Below are 17,127 nucleotides of genomic sequence, written 5' to 3'. Positions count from 1 at the left end.
AATTTTAATACGTTATAAAATATAATAAAAGACACATTATTTTGTTAGCTTATTGTAGCTATAGAACTTCTTGTATAACTCGTTGAAGCGAACTTTTTATATTTAATTGTAGAAATATTAAAATTCTCTTAATATCACGAAAATAAAAATTCAGGCAAAAATAATATTTTAACTTTAATTTTTAGAGATTTATTTTTTAATGTTATATATTTTCCTTCAGTAAGATTTATGAAATATTTTTTTAGCAACATATAATAACTTTTTCTTATAAAGGTTAATAATTATAATCATTAGTTATTTTGTATAGAATCTTCATTTCTTATTATTTGATGTGCAAAATCTATTATTTAAAAATATTATAATATTTATAATAAATATGTACTCGTTTTATTGCTATTATATTTTTAAGTATAAACAAAATAATACAATAATAAAATAAACAATATATATATGTAGTAAAAATAATAATTAAATGGAAATATAATAATGAAAAATATAACTTATTTATTTTAAATAACATAAAAGATAGCATTTGTTTGTCAATCAAGTATCAAGACAAGCTTAGTGTAACAAGTAAGATGAAATTTAATTATTATGATATTAATCCATAGATAGTTCGACTTGCGATGTTCTGCAGCTTCTTTAATTTTGTACTTTCAACGATACGATGTAATCATAGCTTTGTGTAGAAAAGGAGCAAGCGAATTTCCTACTTCCTCCGTAATAACTAGTGACTGACGATGAATGGTGTTGCTTATGGCGCCTAAGACGACTTCAGGGTGGTCCGCCTGTTATTTTACACCTCCTTCGAAAGGAGATTGTTTCACGGCGTTAAGGATGGTAGATCGATTTCCGATTTCGTTTGCAGAAGTTATCTCATGATTTATCGTTATATTCCTAATTTGCATAATAATGTCGCGATGTCTAAATAAACACAATCCTGAATAGAAAAATTAATTGGATAGAAAACCATTAAATTATTGAAGTAAATACATTATTCATAATTTATACGAAAATTTATACGAAAAAAAAGTTAACGTTAATGTTATATTTAAAAAAAAAATAGGAAATTCATCCTTCTTGTAATTACATTTTCTGAAAAATTTATTCTTTTAGATTTTTATCTTTATTTTTTTTTTTTAACTAGAGAAGCTTCCTGTTCTTTTAATCTGGCAACTTTTAATTCTCTATTACATTATTGGTAAAACTTTCAACGGACAAGAGTTTACATGCGTTATCTTTCATCGTTACATATAGTTTACGAAATGCACGACAGTTTCATTAGTTTTAATGTTAAACGAAAAATCTCAAGAAATATAATCGCAAGCGGTTTATCGAGATGAGGTACGATATGCGTCTCGACACGGCGAAATCGACGAGGATCAAGATAAGTGGCAAAATATCGCGGATGCCGAAAGTTAGATCTCGCCGAAATATATCACGCAGAATTCCCCTTGTAACGAGGAAGGCGAACGAGGCGAATGTTAGGACTCGCGGTTGTAGATGCCACCTACGATGGGGTGGTCCTCCATGGAGAAACGCGATGTTACCTTACACCTTCCACGGCACTCGCGCCGCCGGATATATATCGCACCACCAATACGTATCAACTGCGTGGCGTGCCGTCGTAAATATGTGACCCAAAGACATAGGGGCTCGTTATTATGATGCTAATGAGCGAATCCGAGTGCGGCGGAGTCCACACTAACCGAGCACCTCACTGCCGACGATTAACCGATTCGCGCAAAATCAAATGATGCTGATAGTTTTGCGCGATCTAAGAACGATGTTTAATGTTTCCGTGTATATATTCGAATAAATTTAACAGCAGGCGTGATCGATCCGCAATTAATCGATTATTTTTTGAAAATTGTTCTTTTTTTACGAATTGTTGCTTTTTAATATTGAAAGCTAATATTTTATTAAAATAAAACTTATTGTTTGAAATGGTCAAGATTTCTAAAATTGTTTTTAAAATTTTTAACAAAAAAAAAAAGGATATTTTTGGTCGACGCTAATCTTAATATTTAATACAAATTCTTGCAAATTTTTCTGGTATATAAATTGTATGTTAATTTTTTTCAGACAAAACGCAAACTGTAGCTGAAGTATTAATAAAATTAATTTAAAATTTAAATTAATTTTTAATTAATGAAGGTTCTATAAAAGTCATGTAGATATAAAATTAAAAGACAGAATAAATATATAAGAATTAATAAATTACAATAAATAACGAATTTTTTAAAAGCAAATTGGTAAATTTATTCAAACCAGTAATAAGCAAAAGTTATACTGTATTTAATTTCATTCATTGGCTGAGAAAAATACTGAACTCTCGAGCTAAATAATACACTATTTCACATTGTTATTAGACTCATTATTTTTACTTCTTGTTCGAGATATGTATGCGATATCAATCGTGATTAAAATCGTAATAACGATAGAACATCTGCTACGCTTGTTTTATGGTTACAACTCGATGTGCATCTTTCTTCCTGAAGCGATAAGTGTAAATACTACTTTAGCTACGAATTTAACGTCTTAATTGGGATAGTTCTCGGAATGTGCAAATACACATCAAGACCGAATCGGGAACAATGGTAATTGGCTCCGTCTAATTACTACGTCGCATTGTTTTTAACTTGATTATTACAAACAAAAGATTTGTCATGTCACTTTCGATCGATTTAAAATTATTCATTGATCGTGAAGAGGGAAAATAGTAATTTCGGAAAACTATCGCGATATTGTTCGCTTTATCGCGAGTGGTAGAATCATACTTTTTACAACAGATTTCACGCTCTGAGAAGATTTACGAATTAACTGCTTCGCCTTGTTATTTACTGTGAAATCAAACACCGTTCGCGTATTCGACATTGGATACTATAAGTGGATTAGCCGCGCGCGCTCGTACCGAGATCTTACACGAGAACGGCTTGCCGATCTCCTGGAATACGATTTTTACACAAAACGGCGCGAGTTAACTGATTTTCTCGCGTGATTCGTGCTCTCGGAAATCTTGATAAATGAAGTATTTACACGTTCAAGCGGTAAACGCAGCGTTAAAAATTCCGTTTTAATGTTAATTTCTTGAATTGTTATTAAATCCGATCTTTTTAATTGTTCGAATAAAAATAGAAGATTTTTAATGTGCAAAAATATATAAAGAACTTTCCGTTAATTATATGGAAAATTGAATCTCGATGAAATATGTTAGTCTTCACATATATAATGTAGTTTATAATATTGTATTATGAATAAAAGATGTCGAACACAAATTCAACAATAGTTTTTGAACTATAATATATTATAGAGGTCCTCTGTGAGCACCAAGTTTTATATCTTTGTAATTCAAAAACTATCCATTATTGAATCCTTGTATCTATTATATTTTTTGTTTATATTACTATATAAGCTACATTATACATGAAATTTAATTCATTTCACTGGGATCCAATTTTTCATATAATTAATGCAAAGTCTTTTCATGTATTAAACTAAATCTTCGTCGAATAATTATTCAGACATGCCGAAAGGACAAAATTCTCAAATTAAAATTAATATCCGTGCACACATAACACACATTAAAATTAATTATCTTCTTACAGTTTACTGTTTAGCTTTTACAGCCTTGCATACGTTAATCCGTTACATAATTTACCAAATATGGTGAGTAATTCAAAATTTGTACATTAATTGCAAGTTACCGGATATCAGCTGTGAAGTTATCGCGATCACAAAATGAGCATTGCCCGGTTGACGAACAGGAAAGCAAACTTTATCGGTCGGCCAACACGCCCCTTCTCCCTTTCTCCTCTTCTTCTTTTTTTTTGTGCGATTGGGCAAAGTTATAAGATCCGGTATCGATATTCTCCGGATGGACTTGAAGCGCATCGCTCGCTCATTAAACGTGAGCTTCTCTTCGCGACGCAGCGATAGCGGCAGCTGTCGCTACTCTCGCATCGATGCGTTTCAGCTGTTGACTCTGACACAAACTTCGCGGTATCCATTACCTGTTATTAACCGCGTAGATATGCAACCGTCCCGGGGTAGTCCAAGTAATTGCAATCCGTTGCGATAATTATGGTTTTCAATGAGACAGCGAGCGTTTTAATCTACCGCAGAATCTAGTTCGGTATTGCCATATCGAATTTGAACTGATACTGGACGCTGAATAAGAAGTTGATGAATTTTAAATGTCCTTCCGGTATCTTTCTTAACGAGATGCATCCGATTATATTCCTGCGAAAATTCAGACGATAACGACGATAACAATTAACATAATTAGGATAATTCGTGGACTAAACGTTCTGTATTATTAAAGTATTTTTTTTCTTTAATATTGTACCCAAACAATAAATAATCGCAGATCTTTTCTCTATCATTCTGTTGAGATTGCATTGCGAGTATTAAAAGGATATGACGAAATCTTTTAAAAGGAAGGAAACATTTTTGTCGAAAGACGCATTAATTAATAAAATTTTGAATGATATCGTGAGACTGAACCTTTCGCCTCTTCCAACTAATTACGATCCGATTTAGCATCGCGATAAGTCGCAACCCCTTGCACGAATAACCACAGACGACCATAAGCCTAAGGACATCGCGAGAGATAACGATTACCGTGAATCTCGTTCTCCTCGAAGCTCCCATAATACGAGTATGCAAGAGCGAACAATCCTGCTCTTTCTCGCCCTTCGTGGCGCAAAAGGGATAATTGCGTTCGCGCAAGAAGCGACATCATCTCTTGCATCGACATCACCAAACGTACAAGCGAAACGAAAATAGCGTATACAGCTTGCTGAATATTCAGCGTTAACGAGAACTAGACGGCTGAAATAAATTATGGCCTTTCAAAATCGATCGAAGAATCTTCAACCGAAAAGTCGATAATTTCGGAGCACCTTGCGCGCATCATGGATACGTATATAAAACGCGACGCGATTACGGCTGTAGCATTCCGTGAAGGAATGCGAACATTGCTCAAATGTTTATTACGTGCACATCGCTGCGAGTGCTTTCTCTATTTAACGAAAACATCTGCCAGTTGCGAAGTTGCAGATGGTTGTAGAGTGCTTAAGAACTCGTCATTTCGGCCGTTTTTAGGCTAAGGGCGTTTCGGTCTCGTTTGTGACCGTGTCTTACTTAATAAAACCGTGATATAATTTATACCCCCGTCGTAAATAACAATTAATGGGCGCTGTAAAAATTGTCCGTTCCTCTTTTATTTCATTGCCGTACTGTATTAACTGATTAAGCTAACTGCTGAATTGATACTTTGCTTCGTTTGTTGAATGACTATCCTTAATGAAATAATAATCGCTTGTTAAAAATAACACAGGTGCTATTTAATTTAATGTCGCGGATAAACCTGTGATTTTTATGCTTAATATGTTTATTCGATAAATCATCCGCACCTAATCTTATTACAATGTATTATGTATTATAGATGCGAGTAACGTCATTACTTTTTATGTTGAACGGATTTTTATAAGAAATAATTAAATGTTTATTATAATTGATAACTTTTTTTATTATTTACATAAATTTTTATATAAATATGTTCATAAATTTTTTATGGTACTTGAAAATGTAACGTTTATAATAATGCACTTATAAATGCAATAGTATAATATACTATATGTATATATAACATTATTATGTTTTGAAGATACAATATTATGATTAATAACTATCATTAATCAATTAAGCGGAGCGTTACGTAGATTTAAATCACGTGTCACAATTCTCCGCATTAGCAGATATAAATTGCATTTTTTACATTACAGAATATTCCCTGCAATTTAATAAGTTTTCATAAATATCGTTTTCTCCTTTCCTCCTTTCCACGATTAATTGTGAATTTAGCACCTTCGTTAAGCCGACGGCGTTAAACAAATGGTGTAAAAAAATGGGCGATATTAATTGGCATAAAGAAGAAATTTACGAGGACGCGCGGCGGCGATTCGCGATCGCGTAATTAACTACAAAGTCATACGAGAGACCTCGGCTGGCTGACCCGCTGAATTATCGGCACTACTTGTTAATGTCAGTGGGTGGTTCGGCGCGGCTTTTTACGTTTATTTGCATTTCCATACGGCCGCGCGAGTCGGGAGACTCGCCTTCGTTTATACTCGCGAACCGCGGGTTATCGCGAATGACAGAATAGAAAAAAGAAAATTGCGATTATATGGCGGCCCCAGAGCTAATTTGAATTCGGAGGCCTCCATGCCTCTCTCGTTCACCGTGTATGGGCGAGCACGCAAGCTTCCAGCCCGAGGCAAGTAAAAAGTATGAAACTAATTAAATTACAAATTTAATTCGCGGCATATAATTAAATAAAACTTCGGTCACTTCTACTCGCGAATTGATCCTCGGGATTCATGCTTCTTACCGTTGTCCGATTATTATTTTGCAAACATGTCGCCGATTTAAATATTCGGAACGACAAAGCACAAATCTAAGCGGATTATCGAAATAAAAAAAAAAGGCGAAGAAATGAAAAAAATCGCAGACAAATTAATTCGATGTAACATCGTAAGATATTCTTTAATATATTTTTTTATCATAATTTAAGATAAAGTTATAGGATATCTCCATCAGCTTATAGAATTTGACGTGATTTATCATTTAGGATAAATATCTGAAACAAAGCACAATTTATGCAAGTAGAAAATTTTCTTTCCACAAGTTCTGTGTACACTAAAGAAAAATTACCTAAATTTTAATACATATTTCTTTGAATAATACTAATTGTACGTAAACATTTAGTTACAGTAAATAAATATATATTCAATTAAAAAAATAATAGTTAAATTAAATTAATGATTTTTATATCCAATAAATATGTGTTTACTCAGTAAGTATTTATTTAGAACTATTCAAACAAATATTTAATAAAATTTAGTATTTTTTTCAATGTAATTGAAGAACAATTCTGTTTACTAGCTAATCACATGTAAATCTTGATGTCTGTGTTTCTCTCGGCTCGCTGAAGCCGTAACCACGCGAAACATCCTCGTTGTGGAAACATCCTCGAGAGTGATCCATTGCAATGCGATCGCGCGCGCGCAAGAACATGGAAACACGACGACCGGGACAAACGAGCCGTGCTAACGCATACCCACCTTCCGTATTTTGTCAGGCTCGTTTGCGGGCCGAACGGCCCGGGATACTTGAGTTAGCTGAAAAATTATGGCGATCCATTCTAGTTAGATGCACGAAGTAAGACCCCCGGACTACGCGGGAAGAGAAGAGGGTAGGGAAGGGCCGTTCGGCGGAGAAGATCGAGGAACGGCAGATTCCCGCAGGCTCCGTCCGGCTTGCAGGACATCAATGATCCATGACTCCCCTCGCCGGTCGGACCTAAATGATTTTACACAGGACCATACCACTGCGTCACAACTAACTCGATGCATATATCCCCGCTCAAATCCCAGTGGGAAAATTTAGACTGAAACAGAAACCGCAGTCGTTGTAGCATTGAAGCTGAAATCATTGATGTTCCGTGGATGTTATCAATTTACTCTGGGAGATTTAATTTGCGGCAAGTCAATTTCAAGTATTCTGGATAGTATTTTATCAATAAATATATTGCACATCACCTGCATTTTGCGCTCTTATTGACTACTTGTTTTGTTATTATTAGAAATTGTTGAACCATACATAAGAGAATAATTTAGAATTAAAATCTCCTTTTTAATAGAGATTTAATACTTAAAAAGTATGATAAAATCGAGCAAATTAATTCGTTATTCGACTATCGTCGACGCGAAAGAAACGTAATATCTGTAGATTGTTAAAGATTTCTCGTGGCAAAGAAATGGAGTCGGAAGTCACAATCATTACTGCATCTTCTCTGCAAACGGAAAGTCACGCGAAGTCCTCGGAGAGAAATATATCTTCTAACGACCTCGTTGGCTGGCTTTGTAGATAATAGGTTTGTAGGATGCACTATTTCCCTATGGTGCCAGTCCTACATATTTCCTCGTCTACAACCCTCCTTGCGATCGTAGCGCAATATGTTCGTATACGACTTGATTGGAAGACACATCGATTCGTATCGATTTTATCGAATTTAATTAATGGATGAACGAAACGTAATTCTGTGGAACTAATGCGAGCGTCGATCTAAGTTGTGTTTAATTAAGCTCCATGACATTGACGATCAGATGATTCGTAAAATTGATTGATTCGTAAAAGGATCTATGAGACTACGGAGACGAGAAAACTGGACTTCCTAGTTAACGATGATCTGTCAAATGCTCGGACGCATAAACTAAAACGACGATTCTTAATCGATAATGTGCTATAAGTAATTCAAACTTGGTAATTGATTTATATATTTTAGTATTTGTATATATTGTATTTTATAAAAGGGAAGACTAGTTTTTCGCACTATTGCTACCATTGCTAATCGCATAATCCATAACATATTATTAAGTGCTACCGTATATGCGGCAGTCTCGGACAAAAAACGAACCACTTTAACTTGTTCTATAACGCGATCACCGGTGATTCTAATAACGACGCGCAATTACAGATTTTATCGACGTTGGATCGGTGTTCTGCCATCTAGTCTAATCATGCGTAAGTATGCGTCACACGTTTGATATCAAATAACTTGGTATCAACTTATTATTAATGGGAAAGACTAATTGAAAAGATTTTGTATCTAATGCGCTGTAATTTCAAGTGATTGCTATTATTTTTAAAATTTGTGTATGTAATTATTAACTCTTTACAATATTGATTTTGTATACAGTGACGAAATGCGACAGAGAATTTTATTGGAAGTTTTATATCGAATCGTGTGTGAAGAATGCGAACAAGTAAAGTGCCTCCAACATTTAATTATTTGATTTTTTTATTTAACTCTCTGCAATCTAGGTTTTTTGGCACAAGTGAAATTTTACTTTCAAATTTCTTCAAAATAAAGGAGTTCAGTTTTCACTCTTAAAATATCTCTTAATAAATCTGGAGTCTGTATAGGTAATAGAGATTTTTGAAAAGTCATCCTGAATTTTTCCGTATTTTTTGAAAGCTTAGAATAATAAAAAAAATTGGACTGGACAAAAAAGATCCAGACAAAGCGAATAAAAATATGACGATGGAGGGTTTAATTACAATAGCCTAGCAAATTAATTGGAAAAGATTTTATCTTTACATATCTTTAAACATATCTTGTCAGTGAATTCTTTGATGAAAATTTTCTGTTAGGAAAACGAAGATTTCTTTATTCATATTTACAGCTAAAATTTATTTTGCAAAATTATTCGTCACTTTTTATGACGTGATATATTTATTGGGGATAAATCTTATTACTTTATAAGAATCTATACATGATATATTCTGTACCCAATATAATCCCTGTCTTCTTGGTCGCGAAAACATAATAATCACTGAAAATTTCTCCACGACAAAGAATCGCGTTTCAAATTTATTTGCGCAAAACTCATGACGACCGTAAAAGGAAGAAACGCTCGAGACTTTGCGTATCTCCGTCAGTGAGATACACCTGCCCGGTTTAGAGCGACGGCTACGACAGGAACACCCGGGCTAATGACGGCACAGATTAATCTTGCAAATTTAATGCCATAGTGTGGTCTCTAACGATGCTCGTCACTCTCTTTCTCTTTCTCTCTCTCTCTATTATCCTCGTGCCGCGTATAATCTCCCATACTCGCGAAGCGAAGACCCGCCCTGTCCGCATTGCCCGCTTCGGGCCAGCTCGTCGCGCGCGGGCCGAAAATTTAATTCGGTTATGAAACTCATTAAGTAATGCAGAAAACCCACACGAGGCACTCCGGTGATAAATGACGGTGTCGTGTCGCCGGGCAGTATACGTCGCGCTTAGACCGGCCGACAGCTGGGCCCCGTAGGATATACGCTGTGTATATACGACGTAACAGTCTTAGATAGAGCGAGAGAACCCCACGGCGGAATGCATTAATACAATTTGCCAAGCTATATCTACAGCTGTACGTGCTAATTATAATGTGATTTCCCCTTCGGAGAAACGTCGCCGCCTGAAAAATGCGCCGCGCTACTGGCGAGCCGTGATCTCGAGAATGCGGAATGGAGACGTTTCGAGCTTAACTCACGCGTATTGTCGAAGATATTATAAGATAATTGAAAACTGGAATATAAAACGATTTTCTTTGTGATATAAAATTCTTTTTTTATTCTTAATTTTTACTTCAAATATTTTTCCTCTACGATACGGAGTCTTTTATTCTCAACTTTTGAAAATACTTCTTATACTTTTAAAATGTTTAAAGAGTGAAAGATAGCACTATGTGGATAGTAGCGAGTTTTCTTTTATAGCAAATCTTTATAAACTGGTGCCAAAATTACTAATGATCGAATCAGACTAGATTGAGATTGAGATTGAATTTTAATCAATTTAAAAGAAAGAAAACTAATTTGAAGTTTGGTGAATCTTGCTTTGATTGATCAAAAATTTAATCTCTAGTCTGATACAGGTATAATATATTGTCCATTCAAATTAATGCACACGAATACGGAATCATCAAACAGTCATCGATAGGATCGTGTCAAGGTAATGTTTGAGAGTCGTAATCCGAGACCGGAAATGCGACGCATAATAATGCAAGTGTACATCGTTTTGCTGTCGCGTCATCGTCGCGATGTAGCTACAGCCATCATCGTTGCGTTACAACGGAGAAGTTTCAGATTTCTCATGAGTTCAGGGTCAGACACATCTCATGATTAGATAATATCCGTAATTATTGTCAGTGAGGAACATGGCGCGAATACGTTGTCCATTGGTTTCTATTGAATTAAAAGAAAAGCGATGTACAAGAAAAAAAGCAAAAACGAAGATACTTAAAATATTTATAAAACAGAAATTAAATGAAATATATTTTTGCCATGGCTGAAATATCTTAAGTCTTTTTTATTTTATTTAAAATTGTATTTTTTATTAAACAATTATATAATTATGTGAAGCTAAGCGGAATTCGTCGATAATTTATAAACTTTCCACCTGTTAAACAGCTAATAGGCAACCTCATAAAGCGTATAAGAGAAACATACTTCGCGAAGTGTTTCCAGTTACAGAAACTGGTCCCGACTACTTAGCAATGCGGTGAAAAGCTTGTTTGAAGTCAACGGGAGACATCAAGTGTAATTACACGTGTACGCGCGTACTTTTGAACGACTCCGGCTTGATTCGCGTCGCGAGAGGCCGGTACAAGTTTCATTAGCGATAGAGCAAATCACATTGTGCGTAATGCGTGACCGAGGTAATTAACTTGACGACATATATCTGTCGCCACGAAATTGCGAAAGGAGAATGATGTTCGATTTAAGCTGAGTATACACTCGGCAAATGTTCGGACATTCATGTTTGTGTTTATAAGTCTCTTATTCCTTTTCTTGATTGCACCGAGCATCAGCACTCAATTAGATTCAGTGTTTGCCGTATATAGTAAGCTTGAACTTGTGACATTTGTGCACAAATAACAACGAATTAAAATAAATATTTTATGGCTCCAAGAATAAATCGAATATAAATAAATTGTCAGTTGTCAGTGTATAAGTAATATATTCATAAGGCGATAAGATGTAATTTGCAAACAATTGGATTGTACTTATCAGTCAACTGAAGAGGACTCCAATCCGAAACATTCGTAGTTAAATCCGTTGATAAATACATTCTAGTAAATTATTTGCAAATTATATCTTATCGCCTCATAAATATGTTATTTGCACACAATAACCGCAGAGGTTTATGTAGGCAATTTACTTATATTTAGTAACAACTTTTGTGTTCGGCGTTTGTTTGTAGATATTTCCGGTTTTAATACGCGTACTCACGCAGTCTATCCTGCAAAATGTTTTATACGATAAAATAGAAGCACATCGATGAATTGTCTAGATCTATTCTTATAATGTTTCGTTACAACATTTAGATTCGTATCAGCAAGAGATCGTTTTAGGTCTACGTTATTCTTAGCGTCTAGGCTGTATGTATAAAAAAAAAAGCGGAGAAAGAAACGACGATATGTTTTCCAGTTAAGGCTGCAGTAAACGTTTTACGTGATTCTGTAAGAAGACTGACTACGAGACCATTTCTCTCATTAAAAAAGCAGATTGGCATTCGTAATAAAACGGAATAATCGGTGCAGACCTGAATGAGAAGAATGCCACTACCGTGACGTAACCTAATGATTTGGCGATGATTCACTATTAGCGAGTTAATTAGCGATGAGTACAAATTGTGTTGCGTCGCACATATATCCGCGACATGTATACGACATGAATTCTGCGAACACATTGTGTCGAGTAATGTGTAATCTGCCGTAATTGTTCCCGCTACGTTACTCCGCGTGCGTTATCGTAATGGCGAATACCAGGTCAAAGTGTCATCAAGGAGAATACGTTTTCTGCGCTTACGAATTCCGATGAATGCTATGAATTGTTTCCGAGTGGCAACATCCTTTACGTTGCGTTTTCATAAAAGAGCAGAAAAGTTTTAATGAAGTTTTTCAAAAATAAAAAAACTAACATAAAGAAATTTCTTAAATTTCTATTAATTTCTTTTTTGTTTATATAAATGAGAATGTTATTATTGGTAACTAAGCCGTAAGAAATCAATCAATAATTATTCTTGTCAATTTTGACTGTGATTGACTAATATTTTACGGTTTAAAACTTACTACACTTATTAACAGTCTCTTAGATGTAGTTGTTCAAAGTGTCGACCAGTCAGAAATTGGTCCCAAATTTTATTTATTGTTATTAGAAATTTGAAATTATAACTGAAATTTAATAAGCCAATAGAAGTTTTAGATTTTTACCATCAGTTAGAAATTAACCCCAAATTATATTTAGTCATCATTGCGATGTTATAAACCTATCATCACACATGGTTTACTCAAAAAGATTGAGTGCATATCCCAACAGAGCAGACTCCATAATACGGTAATACAATTATTACGTTAATATTCGCAATGATGAATATTTCCGTTTTATATGTAGCGCTTAGAGCAACCACACCCTCAGTATAATACTCAACTCGCTTCAAATATACATATTTTTTTGTACAAAAACGCGACCATACGCGGTGCATGCCAGTTGAACGATACCGTTCGTCGATTCCTGAGAAAGATTGACCGGTGCGGCGAAAACAAAAATAAATTTCCACATACGTATGCTTTATTGGAGTTGCCCGTCTAAGGATAACAGTCTAGCGGCAGAGGGTCCGTCTCGTTGCGTAATGAGAGATTTTATCGCGGTTACAGGGATAGGGCGGGGCCACCGCGCTCATGCATTATCACCCCGCTTCTGTCTGACGGATTACTTTATATACGGTCAACGTGTGTATATATACGCGGCTGTGCGTCATGGCTGTGTGCACGGCACCGAGCACTAAAGAGCGCCTGCAAAACTCCTGCCCGCCGCCGGACTCGATAAAAACTCCCGGTGTGTCTGATCGCCGCCCTCCTCCCGTCGGGGTATCAGATCATACACTGGAATTTGTATGGAAATAAAAAAAAGAAATGAAAGCGTGCCGATGACGCGTTTAACTCGCGTCTGGCGCGCGTATGATATATATATATACAATATATGCACGAGCTTTCCCCACTTTGAGAAATTATTTTCTTTAATTACGGTAAATTTACGATTAAAAATCATCTTGCAATTTTTTGCCTACATTGATCGAAAATTTCAAAGATTGCTTCAGAATTGCGTTCTTAATCTTGATTGTAATAACAAAATTCGGGATTATTGATGCAATGAAAAAAGATAGATGAGAATAGTGCTATAATTAATTCTTTTTACAAGTCATAGACAAAGAGTTGTAAATGAGAAAATTAAGTATTATTATGTATCGCTAAGAATGACAGAATTGATAAACTACGTTTTATATGAAACGATGACGTGCCATAATAAATTTTGCAGGGGTGTATTTTTAATGTTTCGCGATTCGCGAAATGCGGAATTTGCTCAACGTAACTTATTATCTTGACTGATTAATGAAAAAGGATTGCAAGGGTTATTCATCAGAGATCCATTTATAGACCTCATTTGTAAAGAAACTAATAATACTTGTCGCTTTTACCAACATTGCATTTATTTTGTGAATTATTTAACAGATTGTACATACTACGAATTATAATAAACATTTAAAAAAAAGATAAGTAAGTCATCGGTCACGTAATAAAAGCATTTATCGCCTACTGCCCTGTTGGTCGATTAAGCATATAAAATCGATTACCTTATACAGTACGAGATTAGAATTTTTTTCTTTAATCTGATTAACAAAGATTGTGTTATTTATATAGTCACGTGGAAAAACATAGGAATCTGCCAGTTCTAATCGAAAGTTCTTAGCACCGCATCCGCGTTATCGTAAAGATCTGACGGCTTCCGAATTCTACGTGGTCGAACACACTTTGCAAGCATCGATAAGTGAGTGTATCTACCTACAAGCGGTGCGCGGTGTATCATGGCTCAAGTAATACCTGTAATCATCCCCGTGTGGCAATATTGTGCGGTGAGCAGGGAGAAAGAGAGAGAGTGAGAGAGAGAGAGAGACGGAGAGAGGGAGGGTATACAATGCGACCTTGCACGGTGCATGGTGCACCATAAAAGATCCCCGGCAATACACGTTCACCCACGTGCAACGACGCGGCCGCGCTGGCGATGCCCAACATTGTGACGTTTTTCCCGACGACTACGACAACCGGTATGCAGAAACGGGGACGGTAATTGGGGTGCGCTCCCGTAAATTCGCAATCGGCGATACGCGCCCGCGATCGTTCGTCAGCCGGACGAACGGGTTAATAGTCTGTCTCTTTCTCTCCTCGCACACATCGCCGGACCAGACCATGAATTAACTCTCCACGTTGAACACAAACGGCGTTTCCTCCGATCTGTCCGCGTTGCCGCAGCGAAAGTTGCTCGGGAGACACACCTTCATGTACAGCTGTTTTCTGATCGACTTGCGCGGAAATAGATAATCTCTTGTTTTCAAATGAAAGAATTGAAAAAGTATTTTTATTATAACAATTTCTCATAATACATGATTTTTTTTTTTATTTTTATAGAGCAACTTTTTTCCTCAAAATTATTTTCTGATATAATTATGCCGCGGTTAAATAACTGTCTTGCAACTTTGTTTAGTCTGATTGATCTTGATTATAACAATGAAATGAACGTATTAATTAGGTTAACAGAAATGATAGAATATTCGAAAGGAGACTTTTGCATATTCTTTTTAATTACTTATGATTCTTTTATCAAGTAATTAAAACAAATAACTTTAGTTGTAAATTTACCTAATATTTTTTATTTTAAAATGTCAATTTAGGAAAACTCAAGGAAATAAGAAAAAATTTTTGTATTTGTTTCATGTATACAATTGTCTTTATTTATATTTTATATGAATTATATGCTTATTAATTTACATATTAGGTGTTGGAATTAATTCGTAGCGTTTTACAAGTGATGGGAAGTACTTTCATTAATGTATTTTTTAATGTTCATGTGAAATAAATAACATTCTTTCATTAAAAAACGCTACGAATTAATTCCAACACCTAATATAAGAAGACAGTTGTTTGTTTCGCTCGTTTGATAATACTCAACTAAAATCAAGAATTATTTAGTAAATTATAGAATAATTAACATATATATATATGTATAAGCCATAAAAGTAAATACAATGGAATATATAAAAACTACTGGAATAGACAAGTAAGAACCTCTTAAGAAACATGAAGTGTAGTGAGAAAAAACAGGAAAAGTATTTATACAGCGATGATTATGTAAATATTTCATAATCATCTACATATCTTTCTCGATTAAAGTAAGTGAAACATATAAATTACATAATGCTCGCACTTCTTGTTACAATGTTCTAATAATACGTTTTCAAATCATCTTAAGCTAATTAGCTAAGCTCTTATTGTGTACTATGCAAAAAGAGAACATCCTCCTTGCGAGATTAATTTTTCAAAAGGAGCTTACGCGAATCATGTATACTAAGCGCATATGTATCGCATTTTATGGGGTTTTTACAGTAAACTATTACCTAAGTTTTAAATCTTAAATCGTAAGAAATTTACCAATCACAATTGAATGTGAGAAGAAGAATCTATTATGATCAATTTTCTTGCAGTTGAAGACTTAAGGAGTTATGTCTAATTAGCAGACCAAAAGAAGACGAATTTTCGTGAATTTTTTTCAAAAAAGTATATGCGTATATTTTGGAATCGCCATCACCGATGTAGTTCGTGTATTTTACATCAAGTTTCCTGAGAATGCTTGAACATTTCTGTGATTGTTTCCACTTCCATTTTACCTGATGACCTTTCATGGTTTGCGTGACATTCTTCTTTATTTATATTTAACCATTCTTTATATTCTGCAGAACCTTTTTTTTAATCCAAAATTCACATACTTTACAATATGAACTTTTCACAAAAATGTCAATAATTTTGCCAGTGTAATATCCGATAAGAGAAGAAACACCATATAAATCCTCTTTTTCCATGTTTCATCACTAGACACAGTCAATTCAGTTGTTTCATCTACATTTTTTTCTTTATAAGTCTGTTATTTCTGCTTTCACTATTTCAGCTTTTTTAAAAAATATGCAACAGATTTAATACATTGGTTCATATATTTTACAATCATATACGTGATGAAAGAAATTTCACGTCCATTAAAGTCACGAAACTTTTGAGCATCTTTTAATCCTATTCCTAGAACTCTCATTGTAAATAAGAATCGTCGTTATTTCATATGAATGTGCAATAAAAGAACATGAAGAAATATACTGAGGCTCGCAACTTACACATCAAAACAATTTTAAATCCTAGGTCGCGTGTACTTGCCGTTTGAAATTTAATTTCTCTATTACACTGCTTGCACTTTACATCCGATATAGCAGCAAAAACTGTAATAAAATTTTAAATTCTGTACTCAATATTATTGTCTTGCGGCACAATAATTTCCTTCTATGTTTTAAGTTTTTTTGCAGATGCACTAAAGCTTTCTTCATTGCACTCCGCCATTTTTGAATTAAATACAGCTTTTCTTTTATGTGATCTTGATTTCTGAAAGCCTTCGGATTTTCGGATAATTCTCTTGAAC

The 17,127-nt window shown here is 34.7% G+C and overlaps 1 protein-coding gene and 1 pseudogene across 5 annotated transcripts in view; one reads left to right on the top strand and one right to left on the bottom strand.

Moving 5' to 3' along the window:
* ss (aryl hydrocarbon receptor spineless) overlaps positions 1-17,127 on the top strand; it is a 203,889-nt gene that overhangs the window by 122,462 nt on the left and 64,300 nt on the right. The gene's annotated exons all lie outside the window — the stretch shown is intronic.
* Positions 1-17,127, bottom strand: part of LOC147909222 (uncharacterized) — a 29,424-nt pseudogene that overhangs the window by 11,200 nt on the left and 1,097 nt on the right.

Source organism: Acromyrmex echinatior, chromosome 7 (assembly GCF_024713525.1).
Source record: "Acromyrmex echinatior isolate Ae372 chromosome 7, ASM2471352v2, whole genome shotgun sequence".
Taxonomy (NCBI): Eukaryota; Metazoa; Arthropoda; class Insecta; order Hymenoptera; family Formicidae; genus Acromyrmex; species Acromyrmex echinatior.
Note: the sequence above shows the minus strand (reverse complement) of the source record. Positions and strands in the feature narration are given on the sequence as shown.